Below are 19,794 nucleotides of genomic sequence, written 5' to 3' on the forward strand. Positions count from 1 at the left end.
TTACCGCCGTCTTTTTGAATGAGAGAAGCATTCTCACTCGTGTACACGTCACTTTCTACAATAACTGAGGACATAGGAGCACAGCTTACCAGTTTCCTGGAATTGGAACCTGAGGCTTTCTTAAGTAGCTTTGAAAATTAGGTCAAATGATATGAAAAACTTTAAATTAGTGTGTTAAAGTTCAGCTTATTCAGATTCATGCTTTCGTGAAATGTAATTATAGTCACTGCCATGTGCAAATCCAGTTTCGATAAGGCAGTCCACATTGGTTCTCAGACAAGAAGTGGAGATAATTCCTCTTGAAATGGTAGGCATATCGAATGATTCAGCGCCTCAGTGGCGTGGTTGGTATGGTGTTGGCGTCCCACCTCGGTGGTCGCGAGTTCGATTCTCGGCCATTCCATTGAGGAGTGAGAGATGTGTATTTCTGGTGATAGAGGTTAACTCTCGACGTGGGTCGGAAGTCACGTAAATCCGTTGTTCCTGTTGCTGAATAACCACTGGTTCCATGCAACGTAAAAACACCATACAAACAAAAAACAAAATATCGAATGATTCAGTAATAAACAAATAAACATTAACTAAATCTTAGACATGAAACTGGGGAAAATTGTAGATGGCGCTAGTAATACCCAGTAAAACCAAAGAAATGGATTTTGAAGTATTCCTGACCAGTTTAACTTCATTATTCTTCAGTCCTTGCTTGCCCAGGTCTACACAAAGACGGAGCCTGAAAAACTGAAAGCGCCATTTTGAATGTCATTGCTGTCTCTGAGGTTTCATACGGAAGTTTAAGGAACTTTTCACGAAGCTTAAGTGTCGTGTGGTGAGTGTCAGTTTTGTGCTTTGTACTTGGTTATATGTTGTTGAGTAAGCCATAGTCGTATTACTTATTTGAAAGCATTTATGTCCACCACCTGTACTGAATATTGTGTTTTTGAGGGCAACCCGTGACAGCGTGACTGCTTGTTGGGAGGTCATGAAACGTTAGGAAGGGCATTTGTGAATCTTGGTATGTCTAAAGTATCTGACTTGGTGGCTTTTGTAAAGTCAGTGTTTTTGACCGAAAATTTGTTAATGGTCAGACCTTAAGTCTCCTGTGTATATTAGCTTTGATGGGTAGCAAATTAGCTGAATACAGTGAAGTAACTCCAGAATTTGTTACTCCGTATATTGATGAATCTTTTGATGGCTAATTTGGTATTCCAGGTTAAGTACAAATTTGTTTAATAATTACTAGGCGAAAGTCTAATTGTATTCCTTTTGTTTTAAAGTGTAGCTAGTAGTTTTCTGTTTATATTAATGAAATGTTAGTTTCAGTTAATATTAACTGGAGCGTGGGTAATGAAGTTTAAAAATTGTGCCTGATGAAGTTGCGTGTAGCTAGTTAATTACTTAAAATAAAAACTAAAGTTTTGCATTGATTTTACTGACAATTTCAAGTCATACACTCAGAAGTTTTCATAAGTGACAATAACAGGCAATATAGTTATGGGTAAACCTCTGGTCCAGAATTATTTCTGAATGGTATATTGTTTTACTTGAATGAGGATTGTTTAAGTTTTGAGACATTCACAGCCAGTAGGACTTCCTAATGGCGATAACTCGCGAATCCTCAAGTTAAATCATATAAGGTTTAACAACCCATTTCCAGTGAGATCGACATTTTGAAAATAAATCTTATATGGGATGAAATTTAAAGATGAAAGGTTTTATCCACTGAAAAAAAAATTATCTACAGTACTTTTGGAGATACTATTAGCATTTGAATAGCGTTAGGGACGGGTTCGTGGCGAAAATTGTAATGCAATAACTAAAACACCATTAAAATGTGAATGTATGATAATTTTGAAATTAAATATTATATGGGATGAAATTTAAAGATCTAATATTTTATCTGCCGAAAGAAATTTCCTTTTATCTTAATACATTTGGAGATATTGCCATTTGAACAGCGTTAGGGCCGGGCCGCCAGAAATGAGCCCTTTTCCAGAGTCCTTAATCTGTATCCAGTTATGAAGCTAGTAGCAGCTAAGACAATGCATGAACTACCTCCATTCTTAAAATAATTCGGAACAAACATTTGCATAATCTGCTTGCGAAACTATTACCTAGCTTTTAAGGGGAATCGAAAGCTGAGAAATACCGCTTAAAATGTCAAAATAATTCGTAATTTTTTCTTTACGTGAAATTCATATTTTGTCATTCTTTAAATGAAAGGCGTTCCAAAGTTAAGACTCATTTGCACCATGTCCTTTAATATCATCATGCAGGTACAGATATAGCGGATATATGATTTTAAGGCACGGACATCCCTTTGTTTATAATGAAATTCTCGCGTTTTTCCTGTATTTTGCCGAATGTAAATATTGCCAAATTAACTAAAGCTGACTGTGATAGACTGCACTCCTCACCTCCAACCATGTTACAATTCGTACATCGGCCCGGCTGCTGATATTTATCAAATCAAAAGTGGATTATTAAAGGAACACAATTCACTGTGTGCGTTATCTTTTTTGGCAATTCTAAGAAATAACTCCGCACGGACTGCAAGGAACGTAATCGCGAATACGACCTCCACTAGGGATTGGGGCGTTCAATGTATTTCGCCGCGTTTAGTACTGGCCCCTGGGAGTTAATTACAGTCGTCCGAATAAATATTACCCTAAATTCTTGTTCAGGAGGTAAAACTGCATTGGAAAACGGCAAATGCCATAGTGTAGGTCGCCATGGAATAGTTAAATAGATCTACCTCTTTTTTTTAAACTTTACATTGTGTAACTTAAAATTTTAGGTTCGCTAGTAATTTTTGAGGGTGCAGAGGCGACTGTATGAAGAATTTCGTGTCCCCCTCTTGTCTCAATAAGCTTCTTTGATTGAAATAATTTCTTAATAAATTGTAGGTTCGTTACTAAATGGTAAATTACTAATGTTGTCTAAAGGCAAGGTCCTGGACTTTGGTAAGGTATGTTAACGAACGAGCAATGGCTACTGGAATTCAGGCGAGGGCAATGTCACACGAGTAGGTTTTCTGGGATCTTGAAAAATGCAATAATTTACAAGTATGAAAAACTGTTGCAAATGAACCCAAACTGATGATGAATTGAGGCCTTGCTTTGAGTCATATCACTGTAACGAACAAACGCCGTTTCAATAGTCCTTAAACTTAACTGAATGGAAAATATAAGTTATAAACCCGGTACAAACAGTACTTCGGTTCGGCATGTAAGTTAACGTATTCCGGAAAAGAAACGAACTCGCGTGACACCGCCCTCAGCGAACACTCACTGGTCAAGTCCAAAGGATTTGCGTTTGCAGGAAGAAATTTTGGCGATGTTTTTCTTCTAATACCCGCTCCTGCATAAGCGTTTTTACTATGTGAGAATTTCGGCCCCCCTCCCTTTTTCTTTTAGGTACGAGAGTCAGATTTCGCCTAAGAAGAAGAAGAAGAAAAAAAGTTTGCTGGAAGCTTGTGATATTTTAGTGCCCTGCGATACGACAGTGTAAGTGGAACGAGGTTCACCTTCTTCGCCATATCGAATAACTCGATGCCAAAAGATAATCATATGGAAAATATTTGTTAAAGATGGGAACTACATAAGGCTTATGTGAAAACGTGGTAAGCTTTAATGTATAACTTTTTTTAAGTTTAATTATAAAACTTGAGCTCAAAGTACTTTGATGCATGGGTTGAAAAAGTTTTACATAAACTTTTTTTTGCAATATAGATTATTTTTGGTGATTATATTCTGCAATGTAGATTTTCCTTGATCACTTGATGTAATATAGAATATTTTTCGACGGGGTGTGCTAAGGTAGCGTGGAATATGACATGCAGGTGGACATTGTCAAATAATTCCCTCAGGTAGTGACGGATATCGATAAATACCTCTGCGGAATGTTTTTCACCGGTCAGCTGCCATCTTGCACATTGGAATGTCAAGACTAGCTACGGAACATTAAGAAGTCAGTAAGTTCAGTCAATATCTTGGTTCTATCAATATTTATTACGAATATGACGGAATTTGTTAAAGGTAGCTCAAGATAAAACAAAGCTTGGTGAAATTAAATGAAGATTTTTGCAGATTAGGGGTGGAATTTCACATGTAAATATTAGAATAGTTTTTGGACTCCGTAATAGTTACTCAGGATTTGTTGAAAATTTATAGAAGACCACTTAGGATCTGTAAGCGGTTGAAAGGTTCAGTGGGTGTTTCTTATGCAGAAAATTGAGTATTTAATAAATGCAACTCTTACAATCCTAAAGGTAGACACAAACGCACTCATTCTAAGTTGGCAATCCTCTGTGGCAGTTGGTCACCATCATACCAGTTGAAAACATATTGGTTGTCTTTCAGCAACCATCCTTATTCTTCAGGATTTCTATTTGAGACATTCTGCCACAAGTAGGCGGTTTGCCCTTCACACTTTGTTGACCAGTGAAGAATGACAAGGCGGCATATCGTTTGGGTTCACACCTTTCATTTTGTCTAAGAAACTGGACCGTTGCCTTGTTATTAGGTGCATACTTTTGCACAAACAGCCAAACCTGACATAATTGACTGGGAGCAGTGGCGTCGCCATGAGCGTCGTTACGGGGGGTGCCACTGGACCCCCAGCCAGATGCTTGCCCTCATAGATATAAATGGGATCCTTTATATCTATGCTTGGCCCCTCAGTTGAAATTCCCATTGTAGCTAAACTTTTGGCATATTCTTAAGTCATGTTGATCCCTGTTATGTGTAGCCCACTGCTTGTATACTCGTATATAGATAGAGAATTAATGGATATAGTTATAAGTTTTTTTTTAACACAATGTCATGTTTGTTCATGGTATTTTGATCCAACCTAATGTTATGAACCTATGTATGAAATAATTGAAACTATAGTTACACTTTTGAATAAATGCAATGCAATTTGCTACTGCTGCTTGGTTAATTTCCAGGGAGAAGAGATGAAGAAGAGGGAATGGGATAGGTTGAAATTTTGAAGAGGAAATTTTGGAGGGTCCTAAGTCTTTTGTGTTATGACATGCACTTTTTTATATATATTTACATGGCAAGAATATTACACTTGAGTTGGAAATTAAAACTTGATAATAGAAATTAGGCACTAATGTTGAATATAAGGATGTGTGGAAATCTTCATTACAGTATTTGATACGTTTGCATATAGTACGAGTTAAAAATTAATTTAAAATTGAGCTCTATAATTTCAAATACAGGTGTACTAATTACTAATACTATTATTTTCCTTCATTCACAAGGATATATACAGAATTGGTACAGTAGTTTTGTGTAATGATGGAATGCCAGTTAAGCACTGCTTGGGAGAGCTTTGGTATAGAGTATAAGCAGCACGTGAACGTCCCAATCTGTCATTGTGTTGTCATCAACTCTGTTACTACTGCCTTGAAAGGCAAAGCGCTGACAAATAATTTATTCTTTTTTATCCTGTCAAGAGGTCTCTTCTTTCCCTTGTTTATGAAGGCGGCTGTGTAGTCCGACCCAGCGTAGGCACGGAGAGCAGACAAGGCTTCCAGGACTTATGTCAAAATGTTCAACCAGCTGGGAGAAGTTGACAAAGCCCCTTTTTTTGTTGGCACTTGGATCAGCATCCACCCACACCAATGGTTTGTGGTTGTCTTACATTTGTGAGATGTGATATAACAGGAGAACAAACTCGTCTGCATCAAAACACCTAACAGTAGCTGTGGGGTTGTCATTTGTGAAATTGTGAGCAGCTTTGATAGATGAAACGCAATCCTGCTGTCTGCTTCCTCATGTGTGCAAGCCAGGTCAGCTTCTTCCTCGTGAATGAATGAGCTTTGTTGGACTGTTTTATGATGACACACATCATCTACTGCCAGGTAGTAGTACACTGGCAGGCAGCAAGTGTCTACGATCTGCGTGGCTAGCCCACTCTGACCACCACAGAATGCAATGCCTATGGCGTCATTATGGGACAGGATCTGGTTATGAGCAACTAACCCTTGCTAGTTACTGGCATTGGGAATTTTCAGTATTGGAAAGCCCTCAAGATTCTTTGCTTGGAGAGATTGAGAGTAATTTGACTGCTCATCTCCTGCATACTCCAGGTACTTGAGAAGGTAGTGACTTCAATATTTCTGCACCTGGAATTTGAACCAATTTCTCATTTATATGATTTTGCAGTTCTTAAAAGACATTACATGGGAATTCCTCCTGAGACTTTGTTCCTTGGGTTGCTGTGACTGTTCTCTTTGTACCTGTTTTAAGTACTTTTGCAAGAATGGTGTTATTTCACCTCTTTGGCAATAAAATCCAAATCTCCAATATTTTGTAACATATAATCAATCATTTTGAATTGAGGCAGCCTCTCTAGTGTTCTCAGCTGCAGCAGTCATCTCGCAAGCACCTAGTTGCTCTTTGCCTTTTTTTTTCCTTGGGGACTTTGTTGCGTTGTCACAAAACAAACAAACGTGAGGGAAAACGCCGGTAGATGCTTTGGTAGAGAATTCATCTCGGATCTGGTAATTGTAGATGTTGTTTTGTTGTCTTAACACTTTTCTGATTTGGGAACTGCAGTGAAATCGCAGTAACACTGCTGGTGCTAACTGTTATTGTCTTGTCATAATATTTGTTAGGAAGTTCAATAGCTAAGAATTTGATTTTGCATAAAGTTTTGTCTTGCTTTCTGACAAGGGAGCTCTTTTGTCCAGGTTTCATCAGTGAAAGACTTCACACCTCTTTGCTCTTTCCTTCTAGATGAAGGATGCAGGTCTTTCTTGGCAGATTAGATGCCATTTTGCCTCATGTTGAACGCTGTAGGTCATATGCATCATATAATATTACACCACAGCAAAACTACCATGAGAAACTAACGCCTACAACTTCACACATGAATTGACTAGATGATAATTTACGTGGTAACTAATGTAACAAGAGTACTTTAGGTATCATTTAGGTATCTGTACTATTATTTGATTCCTCCATATAAGGTTATTTTGGGAGAAAATTTTTAAGTCCCTTAGTATAAAATATTGTTTCGGTCAAAAAAAAAAAAAAAAAGACAATACAGTTACCAGAAATAACTGTTGCACACGCGCCATTTTCTTCCCAGCTGGTTCCCATTTTTATATGAGGTCGCCATTTCGGAAGAGCCGTTCTGAACCTTCATCCCCATAGTATGTCTCCCAACGTGGTCCTCATCTGTCCTCAACAGCTGTCCATACCATTGTACACGCGCCATGTGGGCATTTAGTCCAAAGATTAAAGCTCAAAGGTACTCTCCTTTTAGTTTTTTTTTTTTTATCATCAGTAACTGACTAAATACCTTTAAAGTTATAAACTACCTATTGCACGTAAACTAGTTTGTTTTAAAAGAATTAGCCTTATTAGACCTTTGGGTACACTCCTTGATATACAGCTGATAATAAAAAAAATTATCCTACTATATCTCGCGATTTTTTTTTTCAGGTTGGCAACGATGTGTCGTCTAGTTTGAAGCGGCCAGCCTAAGGAACTCAAGTCATCGGCCTATCAAAATTTATATTCTGTCGATTCAAGTAATGAATTGGAAACATAATAAGCTTGAATGCATAACGTTTTTCATAAATGTTTAATGATAAAATTTGACTTCCAAATACTTTGTTGAATAAGCCTCAAGAAGTTTTTGTTTGTTTGTATGGCTTTTTTACGTTGCATAGAACAAGTGGTTATTCAGCAACGGGACCAACAAGAAGTTTTACATTTATTATTTCGTGGAATGTAGATTATTTTTCGACAGAGGAGGTGCTCAGGAAACGTGAAAGATCTATGCAGGGCAGGTGGATGTTGTCAAACATGTCCGCGCAGTGTTGGGTATCGAGAAGTAGTACCAGTGCAGAATGAGTATACAGTCGGCGAATTCAATCACTATCTTGGACGGGCGACTCTGATGAAAGTGCAAGGCACAAGACAATATAGGACATAAAGAATTATGTAAGTTTGCCTATAAACGTGTTATAGTTATTCCCGTATGTAGGGCCTAGCTACTTCCACACCCCACTAGTTAATTTGATTTTTTAATTCTCAATACTAGATGTTCAGATTGTCATTGTGCAGAGTAGTACAATGGTCCAGGCGTTTACATTTTTTCGACTAGAAGATAGGCTTTCCCGAAATATGAGCTCAGTTCATGGTATTAGAGCCTTCTGATGCATTCTATACACAACTAATACTGGTTATTTTCTTTGTTCATACCATGGCATGGGGTAACTCATTCAAACTTGAACAGTAATTGTAACTAAAGGAAAATGTCTGATAAATGTTGGTCTTAAGGGAAATAACTTTTTTTATAACCCAAAAAAACTACATATCAAGTGAATATTTTTTTTTCAGGTTGGCAATGAAAATGTTTTGGGCCTGGATGAATCCTCGGACTGTCAATTTCAATTGTATTTTACCAATTTAGTTAGCAACATGTGGAAGCATGGTAAGCTCTAAGCTGTATTGTATTTTCAAGCATCGTTAGCTGTATATAGCACTGTATTCGGTAAAATGAAATGATAGTATAATAGTTTGTTGCATAAATCGAGCAATACTTCGTTGCATAAACCTAAAGAATGAATTACTAAATGAACTGCAACATTATGAAAGCCCGTGTACTATAGATGATTTTCTTTTACAGGTAATTCTCACTAGCCAGGCATGGAAAGGAAAATTCGTAATAGAGCAGTTCTTTCGTTGGGTAGGGAATCAAGAAAGGCCTTGAAGGTTATACACTTACTGTAAATGGTAGCTCGTTTATGGAGATAAGTTTTTACCGATGAAGCACTAAGTGGCACTGGTGGTGATCTGATGCAATATGGAGATAAGTTTTTACCAATGAAGCACTAAGTGGCACTGGTGGTGACCTGATGCAAGTACTACAAGCAACACAGGTGTAAAGGAAGATCAAGAGAAGGGACGAGTTTGCTTTTAAAGCGTTCGACTGAAGCGACATGGTGATTTAGTTTCGGTGTTTTTACGTTGCATGAATCAGTGGTTATTCAGCAACGGGACCAACGGCTTTACGTGACCTCGAACCACGTCAAGAGTGAACTTGTCACCAGAAATGGAATGATGTCCGAGAATGTAACTCGCGGCCACTGAGGTGGCAGGCAAATATCATACCAACCATGTCACTGAGGCGCTAGCGGCATTGTGGTGAGCTGCTGCAAGTATTAGAAACCAGTCAAGAGCGGGCAGAGTTTGCTAGGCGAACACTGAGTGACAATGGTGGTGATCTGAAGCAAGTACAAGAAGTAACAAAGGTGTGAGGGAAGATCAAGAAGAGGGCAGAGTTTGCTTCTACAGCGTTCGACTGAAGTGGTATGGTGGTGATATGCTGCAAGTATCATAAACCACACGGGTGTGAAGGAAGTGAAGAGGCCGAATAAGTTTACCTCAGACCACCCTCATTTCCAGTGGCAGACATTAGTAGTAAATAACTACAAGCAACACGGGGGTGAAGGAAGATTAAGAAGTGGCGAATTTGCTCGTAGTCTACCTGAAGAAGGAAAGTGGCAATGGAAGTATTTTGATAAAAGTACGGAAAGTAACATAAGTGTGTAAGGCCGAAGGTTAAAGAAGGTAGAGTTAACTGTAGTTGTAGGACGGAAATACTTCATACTTTTCTTGTGTAGTATAGTGGAAGCCGCAAATACTTCATGCTACCCTTTAGTATAGTTTATTTTTCCCTGTATTTACACATGTTAAAACAATGGGGGAAGAAAATGAATATCTTGATTATGTCCTTTAAATGTATTATTTGCCTTGGAATATTTTGCTTTAAATCAAAATACAGTGAATGAATAATAATCATTCTGATCAATTCTGATGCAGATTATTCTTTCCGATACATAAATTCTTTGCTTAACCCTTTGTCTTACTTTTTCCGATACATAAATTCCTTTCTTGCCCCCTTGTCCTAAGTTTTCCAATACATAAATTCCTTGCTTGGCCCCTTAGTCTTAATTTTTTCGATTCATAAATTCCTTGCTTGGCACCTTGTCTTCTCTTGCTGCGCTGCATATTTTTAAAGAGCTTCTATTCTTTGCTTAGCCCCTCTTGTGTCCAAATTTACCTTACTTGGATTAATTCCTTCACAGCTCATCATTTCGAATTCTTAAGTTGACTTAATTTTCTCGCTTGCTCATTACACCTGCAAGTTTTCTCTGGTGTAAATTCTACAATTACTTTACTACTGTTGCTAATCTCTGCATTCATCTCCCCTGAACGCTAGGTGGCTTTATGCTTGGGATTCTCATGTGGCTGCAATGGTTTCTGCATTTGTTATAATTTTCTTCTATGGGTGCCAAATTCACTTCATTTGGTCAAGTCACTTTTGAAGGACAACCTTAATCTCGTAACCACCTATACCAATTCCTCTTCCTCTCCGGAAGTTTCTCTTGCCTGGTTGGCTGCCTTAAACTCTTTCCATCGCACATCCACTTCTTGTCAACAATGCATATCCCCTTCCGAGATAGGGAATTACATCCAATTCTCGTCTTGCTCTTGACCACTTCGGTAGCATTGATTTCTCCAAGGACGCCACTTCACACATTGACCACTGAAATAAAAACGTCCTATGAGAAAGGTACCATATGATTAGCAAGAAACAGGATTAACAAGACAATCATCTAACATGTAAATGAAATAACATGAAGAAAGCTTCATGTAAATGAAATAACCTGAAGAAAGCTTAACTTCAAAACTACCACCATTCTCAGAAATTTAAGCATACATACTTGTTTGTAAGAAAGCAATATCTGGTGCACTAATCCTTTGATAATTTGAACTACAGAATTCCTACATATCACTCCCCTAAGACTACTAGTTACTAAATATGCATAACTGCCCTATTACAGAAAATCTTTTTCTTAAAATTGCCCCGGCATAATTACAGACCTAATATACGTAGTTCAGGCCTTTAACTGAACTTACATATCGTAATGGCATTAAGAAAAGCCTTTTAAAATCAATGTTGTGAAGTGTGCAAGTTTTAAATGTGCGCATTGTGGGCAAGTGTTAAATATGTCCAATACAGTAACAATGCAATGAACCATAAAAAAATAATCATACATCTCATAACACTTTATATGAATGGAAAAAATAAAGTCAAACTTCCACTGCAAGCAAACAAATACTGTAATGGCGTTACAACAGTCGTAATACAGTAAATGATTTATATGAATGGAAAAAGTCAAGCTTCCACTGTAAGCAAACTAATATTGTAATGGAGATACAGCAATCAATACTTCAGTAAAGCAGGGAAAATTCATGCAATCCAAACTTGACACTCATCAGAATGAGACTAGTTATGCCATGCATGTATATATTAAAAATTTCTATATATGGAGACAATTCTGGAGAACTAAATAGAAACCGTGTCAGGAAAACATTTTGTACATTTTTCTTAAGTCTGCTTTCCAGAAGGCGATATGAAACTTTCAAAAGCTGGGCTTATCGATTTAAAACAATGTGGTTTACTCCACTAATAGCTAAGGCTCTTAAATTCTATGGGCCAACGTGACAATTTTCTGTCAATTTTCCTTTATGTCAGACTTGACATTTGTCTATTATCCCTCTATCCAAAAAAATGGAACTGACCTAATAGGTTCTGAATAAAGGTCATGAAAATCCATCAGTCTCTGGAGTTTTAGTCGAAATATATAATTTCAGGAAATATATACTGTATATGGAAAGACTTTTTCGTCATGTGTCACATGGTTAGCGACTTAATATTGCTCATGTATAATACCTGCCCTTCAATTGAACCTTACATCGAACATGTATGAGATATAGTAAATCGTGATTTGCCATAAAAAAATTTACAAATATGCTATGGCAGACTGAAATGATTATACTTTTTTTTTTTATTTAATCGGAGTTATTTTTTGCATTTATGCATGTGCTTCCCTGTATTTGTAGAAATTTTGAACCTGCCATCTTTCATGCAAGAGTTAGAAGCAGGGCAAACAAAATACAGGAGTTGTACCATCTACTGGTATAAGTTAGCCCTCTTATAGGAAGTTAGAACACTATTTGTCAAGTGTGTGAGAGTAAGTTCCTTTCCCTTTTTAGAGAATGTTTATTAAATGATTTGATTCTTGTTCTCGATTTACCAAATGATTACATGTCAAACTTTTACCTTAGGACAGTCATTCCAAATCAATTTTTTTACACCACAGAATGACTGACAATGTAATATTTAATAACCTAGCAAAAAAACCTGTTACTGTCAACAAATTCATTGAAGCTATTTCAGTAGTAATTACCCAGTAAGTACTTCCCAGCAATTCTTTATAAAAGACTAAATATTGGCAACTAACTATACGTACAACAAAATTGAGAGTCCAGTACGTACTTTGTTTTGCAATTCCAAATAAATCTGCAGTTTCCAGTATATTCATCTTGACAAGGCATCGCCATTAGCTTTGGCTGCAGAGATGGCGGCAATCGTGAAATATGTCTTTGGGGGGTAGTGCCGGTATGTTCTGACAGCGGAAGGAGAAAATTCTGAAATGCAAAAAGTTATATATGCTGGTGTTACTACTGGTATTTTGAAATAGGTAGTAACACATTAACAGCTTACGTAGTACATAGTTTTGAAATATGCTTAATTTTTTTCTATTATGCCTATGCAATTAGAAGTACTTTCAACATTATCCTTTTTCTTAAAACTTTAAAGCACTAAAATCCTCTCAATAACTTACTTGAATATACGTATACTAGCTGAAGCCAGAAATATACACATCTTCCATTTTACATTGAACAACTATAAACATACCAAATTATATCTATACAGTAAAATACATTACCTTCAGAGCTGTATGGTAGATGGATTGTTATATTTTATCCTCAGATTGAAATTTACGTATCCAATTACACAGCTGGTTTAATTTCGAAAGGTCTCAAACTCTCGTGCAGTATTTATTCAATAACAAATCTGGAAACAAGAACACTTACATAATGACAAAATTCAACAAAACAAAGTCTTCCAAACATTTCTCATTTGTAAGATAAACAATATTGTAAACCAGTCATGTCTCTTTAAGCACTTTTAATTTTTATTTTTTACTGTCCTTCACTTACAAAAAAAAAAAAAAAAAAAAAAAAAAAAAAAAAAAAAAAAACTCTCGGGTACCTAGTTGCTTAGATCCAAAGGCTTTATGCACTGTACTGTATACAATACCATCCCAATCACTACTCAGTGGATGAGATGGTTGGACAAGGTGGTTAAATCAGTTAACTGTAAACTTTCCAATTACTTACCATTTGCAAATTTGCTCAAATACAACAAGTTCCCCTATGTCAATTACTTCTAGGCTATTTCTTAATAAAATATCTGGGTAAATCTACGGTGTTTAAAGAATCTGAGTAAAGTGTATCCTAAATTACTGATCTAGTCAGCAACCAAACACTGGAACAATCATGTCATTATACTAATTAGTCAGCCACCCAAACAAAAACAAAAAACGAAAACAACATGAAAATGGGAACAATCATATGCCATTATACTGGAGATACACTTTTGCCCCTGAAACTGCCAACACCACGCTGACAAAGTGAGTAACAAAAACTGTCACATGGCAAGGTCAACCATATACTATACTCTGATTGAAATGGCTTGACTGTGACTTCATTACATGTTAAAACAAAATCACCATAGGAGCTCTAACAGCAGCAACCTCACTATGATCTATGTCTGAAAATGGAAAATGTTAAAATTCATGAGATCTGTAACTTAAGATCACAACTCTTAAATTTAATCTAACACAAACACCTGCCATCCATGAAGGAATCATCAACCCTTCTCTTCAACTTAAAATTCTGAACCACTAGTGATAAGAGTTTTGAGGAATAAAAGATGCACTTTAAACCAAAATTACAAGGGAACATGAGGGCAGCTTAACTTTCCATGACTATAGAGAAATATCATTAGACTAAGGACATCCCTAGAATGGCAACATCATGCCATTCACAATGCCAGCCGTTTCTTCTGCACATTATGTCACTAACATCAAGCAAAACTTAATATTTCATAAGTAAATACAAATTTCTCACTTTCATATTCCTTAAGGAAAAACATCAAATAAACATAACCTACAATTTGTAACATTCTGTACTAGTGACAGTTATAGTATTTTGTATCCACTGCCTACAAGCACGAAGTTTCTATGTTTTAAATTTTCCATGTGGTCTATTGTCGCCTAAAAAGAGAAATAACTGCTGATTATGTTTATTACAAAGTGGTATATCTCATGATCATGTCCAACTGAGCTATTGAACTCTTAACTCGCTCACCAACATGGTTGAGCTCTAAGGTTCTGGTCAGCTTTAAAAGGATCCAAAAATTGAGTTTCAAGGTTAAGAAACCCGTATTAATTTTTTCCTTAATGATGAGGGCTTTCGATTTAACACAAATTGTAAAAACTTTAGCTATATATATCTTTTAATAATGTTCTTAGCCATTCAAGCCTAACTCCCAACCAGAGAGACACTTAACATCAACAGGTTAGACTACGTTAGGGAACAACCCTGTAACTGTCCTTAGTAAATAAGGATTTTGTGATTTTAATCTTAATGGATGGATACCCTCATACGAGTAACAATATCAGGTTTTGAGTGGCGAGTATCAATATTACGCGCCATCGATTTGGAGAAATCGGATAGGAAAGAGGTTCCACTACAAACTGCCAATAAATTTACTAATGGCAACTTTTAAGACTTGCTCTGCTCACTGATTCTAGGCGGCTCATGATTCAGATGTGCACTTGGCTTCAAGGGAGACAGGTTGCATACTATGAATTTAGTGGTTTTTTTGGGGTCGACTGGAATGAACCCCCAGGGTTTATAGTACTAAACACGGCGAAATACATTTGACGCCTCAATCCCTAGTGGCTGTCTTATTCGTGGAAACGTTCCTTGCATTCCGTGTGTATTTAATGCCTAGAATTACCAAAGTTAAACTTGTTTCTCACACGATTTGAGTTCTCCCCACCCCAAAAAGCCCTGCTTTCCCACTGTGAGGGCCCCCTCCATTTATGCCAAAGGAGTGTATAGTATCTCAACCCACTCATTTGCAAACAAAATCAACCTAAAATGTTCATATCGCATATTAAAGATATTAGAAAATTATTTTAAACTCCATACTGCAAATATGGTTTATCATCGAAGTACCCTACACTAAACTTCATACAGACCTACCCGTGTAACATTATCCATTTACCCAACAGGTTTACCTTACATACATAATGCTAATATGATTTACAATGTACAAAATTACTAAATTTTTATCAGCTGACGTAGCCCACACAAAACTTCCTGCAGACCTAACCTGTAGCATTAGTATAGTACATTTACCTAACAGCTTTACCTTACATACATAACTAGACATTTATCAAGCACACTAGCTTAAGCTACACCAAAACGGAAAAAATGCGAATTCTAACATCGAGTTGCGCACATACCTATCCTAAGGCTGCTTTAACCTAAACATTTAAAAGTGCGGCAGTGGGAGAAACCACTTCCAACCAGCACAAGGAAGGCTGAACCAAAGTTATAAAAGTGGTCATCATACCCAAACTTGCTTGGAGTTTACACTTCATTCAACATAGCCAATTACGTCTAGGTCTCTCCTAGTAGGTTACTGAACTTTTTGTTCTATGGGTTAGCCGACCCGAAATTCCCATGCACAATGGTAAACTGGAATACAGCCTGGCATACATTACTGGGGATTCAGCTCCCTACTATACTTAACTTGAAAAGCTGTCATATTAATATTTTTGGTGACAGGCTGCTCTTTCTTCTATATCTAACATCTACATAAAAGCAATGTGATAGCATTATCAATTACCTCAACAATTATATTATATAATAATATACAAACATCACTGAACACTGAGGCACAAACAGACCTACTGGCTACTGAACTAATGAGTAGACAGTCTAATGAGTCCAACGATACAACGAATGACGTAAGTCGTAACAGTAGTGTAAATCAAAGGACCTCAAAAGAGTGCTTAGATCTCCATCAAGCATGAAGGGACCATGCCATCTGGTGGCCAGATTTTTCATTGTAATACAGTGATACTTGATCATTAGGGAAAAAAATACGAGTTATGCCATATACTCGAAATTCTTGGATAATTTGTATAAGAAACCTGATCACACACTCATATTTTTGTTGAGAAGTCTTTACACTATTAATTTCCCTCTCGAATGTCATTGCCACCATTAACCTAAACTTTTTGTGTAACAAATGTTTCGAAATACTATAAAATCTTCATGCTCGTGTTCTTGAATACTATCAGGTAATTGTTAATTTCATTTTTCAGTGTACTATAACGAGGCAGTGAAGCTAATTACATTTAAATAGTCTCATGTAGAGCTTCTTGGATACAAGGTAAACAATGAGATGTAGAAAATATAACTGCCCGAGTTAAACTTACAAAAATGTCGGAAAAAATGGACATGAGTGTTAATGATTGGTCAACTATTGAGTCTTCAAAGAATTTAAAATATGGTGAACCTAAATATCTAAGGAACTGCTTGAGTTTCATTAGACGGGGCAGCTATCCAAGTTTGTATGCCGATGCGGATTAAACATCTGCATTTTCAGCAGCAATTTCTTCATGGCGCATTCATGTAAATTTATCATGTACAAATTGCAATATTTTTTTACTTTTAAACAATTTCTCATTCAAATACAATATTATAAAAGATAAGACTCTTATCAGAATATGAAGGTGATATGATTAATGTACATCAATCTGTTAATATAATATAAAATTATTTCCTATATGATTTAATGAGTTATATACTGATACATAAATGTTGTTATGCTTATTACAAACTTCTGTAAATATATCTGGGACAAATAAGAAAGGAAAATTTAATACTTCTCTTATAATATATAATATTATATAATATAATATATATAATATATACGTATATAGGTATATATTTATATGTTATATTATACAGTGCCATGTATAAAATAAAATATGAAATATAATGTATTAAATTTAAGGGGGGAAATTGGGTCTGAAATAATATTATATATAATATTACATGAAGAAATATATATATATATATATATATATATATATATATATATATATATATATAGATATATATCACATATATATATGTATATATACATATACATATATATGTATATATACATATATAAACATATATATATATGTGTGTGTGTGTGTGTGTATATACATATTGTAAGTATATATGTATATATGTATGTATATATATGTATCTCTATGTGATATATATATATATGCGTTGTATATTATATGTATACATATGTTTATATGTATATATATTTTATATATATATAATATATATATGTATGTATATATAATATATGTATATATATATATATATAATATATATATATTTTAGTAATGTACCTTAAGTATAACGAAATTGATATAAATCGTTCAAATCCCTATGTGCGAAGTTCATGATCATCATATCCTACGAAAAGGTGCAGTAAACAAGTGATCAATTACCTCCACAATCTCCTATGGGCATACAGTTTTTATAGTAGGTAGTACGCTAAACAAGTGCGATACTCAGTGCTTCCAACGAAGGATTTTCAGTGCCAGAATTCTCGCTTTTAATTAATTTGCTATGTACAAAGGTAATGTCCAGAGTTTCAAAAATATATCTTTGGAGCTCACGTTTCATAGACAATGAAACTTCTAATATTATATATACTTGCATCTCTGCAAAACTCGTAAAGATCAAGTGGCAACCATAATTATGCGAACTAAGTATTCTATCTTCCCAGATCGCCAATCCATTATCATGCATATGAGTTCATTGTTTTATCCCGTTCGATACTTTATAGTGACCATGTACAGCAGATGGCCTATAAATGAAGAAAACATGAGTGGCCGCAAATCGCGTGATTATATATAGAAATTTTTCCCCCAGAAAACTGCTATTTTCCAAAGAACAAACTGAAGTCGAAATTTGTGAAACTCAGGACGACAATGAATTAGTGGATTCATATGATTCACATGATTACATATTAAAAGTCTTTTTTCCTGAAGATTACTCATCTTCAGACGAAGCTGATGATGAAAAAAAAAAAAAATAGTGAAAATGAGCAAGACAATAGTGTTATATTATGTGACACGCAGCCTCAAAATGTTAATAATGATGACGAGGAATAGTGCATGATTATATCGTCAGATAGTGATGAACACATCAATGCAGACAATAGTGTTATAATATGTGACACACAGCCTCAAAATGTTAATAATGATGTCGAGGAACAGTGCATAATTATATGGTCAAATAGTGACGAACACATCGATTCAGATATTACACATATCAGTGACAGACTCGGATGAAACATTGTTCTCAATAATTAAATAATTTATTTTACCGAGTAAGGTGAGAATTTCGTTTTCTTTGTTTTCGTATAAAAGGCCAAAAGTAAAGCATCGCTTGAAAAACGTTACTAAGCGCTTGCGGAAACTTTATGCGGATACAACGGCAACACTGTTGCATACATAAAACCAGATTGTTCTGGGCAAAGTGAAAGTGAAAAGTATGTTACTCACACAGTTGTAATTTCTTAAGGAAATTGGCAGGGGAGATTTCAATAATTCCATTTGCAATACAATCTTTCCCCATCCTTGAGAAGGTTATGGAACATTTTTTCGTTGAAAAATAAGAGTTGATAAGAGTTTGTTAAGACAAGTTCAAAAGCAAGTTAAAAAAAAGTTGCTGAACGGATAAAGTGTTTGTATTGTGTTAAGTCTGATTGCATGAACAAAAATTAAGTTAATTGCATAAGTGATAGAGATGCCTACTTGGAACGAGTTAAGGATAATTATAACGAAGGTAGAATAGTTTGGTAAAATTTATTTGAAGTTTTTATGATAGAAGAGTTTTTAATGGCGGGGATGGAGGGGCGGGTTCGTTTTCGCCAAAACTTGACTTTTTCTTCTATGAATGTCATTGCATATATAGGTAATATAGAAGATTAAATACTTGAAAATGTTATTTGAGTTATATTAAGAAGAAAAATTGGGTATGCTGTCTATGCTCTTCTACCCGATTAGATGTCATTAAAAGTAATGACTTTGGTTAACATAATTTTACTTATAAGGTTGAAAGTTTGCACTGAAATTCAAGAATATTCCTCGAGTTTTATTGATTGCTTCATTTATTATGTTAACGATAACATGCATATTACTTTGTTATGTTATATATTTTGACTTTTCAAAATAACAATAATTATTTATTATTTTGTAAGTACAGTTCAATGAAAAGGGTAGTCACAGAAAATATGGACTTCCAGAAATTGGGGGGGGGGGGGGGGGAGGTTGTTCGATCGAACCCCACCTCGATACGGGCCAGTCTATTCTTTCTCGTACAAGTCGTGCTATTCTGTGTCCTTTTCACGTATTTCTCAAATCATAAGACAACACATAACACGTACAGTGAATCTCATTCGAGTATATATATAAATCCACTATAAAATCTTTACTCAATGTATCTTTTCGATTCTTTTGTCAAATTTCTCAGGTTCCATGCATACCGCGTTCAGTTTTTGCTCTTCGCACAATTTCACAAACAAACCCACTCGATTACTTACCTTCTCCTTTGTCTTATTTTTATTTTTTTATAGCCCAAACTCACGTAGTTTCACTGGGGTAACAAAGTGACATTCCTTGATGATTCTTTCCTTTCTTGTCACATTTTCTTATAGATAATGTTTGTTATCTCTCATATCAAGACATCTTACACCATC

General features: G+C 35.6%; 2 long non-coding RNA genes across 8 annotated transcripts; one reads left to right on the top strand and one right to left on the bottom strand.

Annotated features, from left to right (window-relative positions):
* The first annotated feature begins 452 nt into the window (after positions 1 to 452).
* On the top strand, positions 453 to 8,999 carry LOC135195587 (uncharacterized). 7 transcript variants are annotated; one of them, XR_010310182.1, is made up of 8 exons: positions 453 to 826; positions 3,414 to 3,619; positions 3,866 to 3,970; positions 7,102 to 7,263; positions 7,458 to 7,546; positions 7,768 to 7,961; positions 8,361 to 8,454; positions 8,650 to 8,999. It is a non-coding gene; the product is annotated as an uncharacterized LOC135195587 (long non-coding RNA). The 7 variants fall into 7 exon arrangements; XR_010310184.1 differs by having other exon boundaries at positions 3,816 to 3,970; positions 7,458 to 7,961; XR_010310181.1 differs by having other exon boundaries at positions 3,820 to 3,970; positions 7,458 to 7,961.
* A 761-nt stretch (positions 9,000 to 9,760) lies between these two features.
* Positions 9,761 to 15,961, bottom strand: LOC135195420 (uncharacterized). Its single transcript, XR_010310113.1, has 4 exons — positions 15,862 to 15,961; positions 12,824 to 12,951; positions 12,370 to 12,521; positions 9,761 to 10,572 (listed from the first exon to the last, which is right to left on the bottom strand). It is a non-coding gene; the product is annotated as an uncharacterized LOC135195420 (long non-coding RNA).
* Positions 15,962 to 19,794: the final 3,833 nt, after the last annotated feature.

Source organism: Macrobrachium nipponense, chromosome 16 (genome assembly GCF_015104395.2).
Source record: "Macrobrachium nipponense isolate FS-2020 chromosome 16, ASM1510439v2, whole genome shotgun sequence".
NCBI classification, from domain to species: domain Eukaryota; kingdom Metazoa; phylum Arthropoda; class Malacostraca; order Decapoda; family Palaemonidae; genus Macrobrachium; species Macrobrachium nipponense.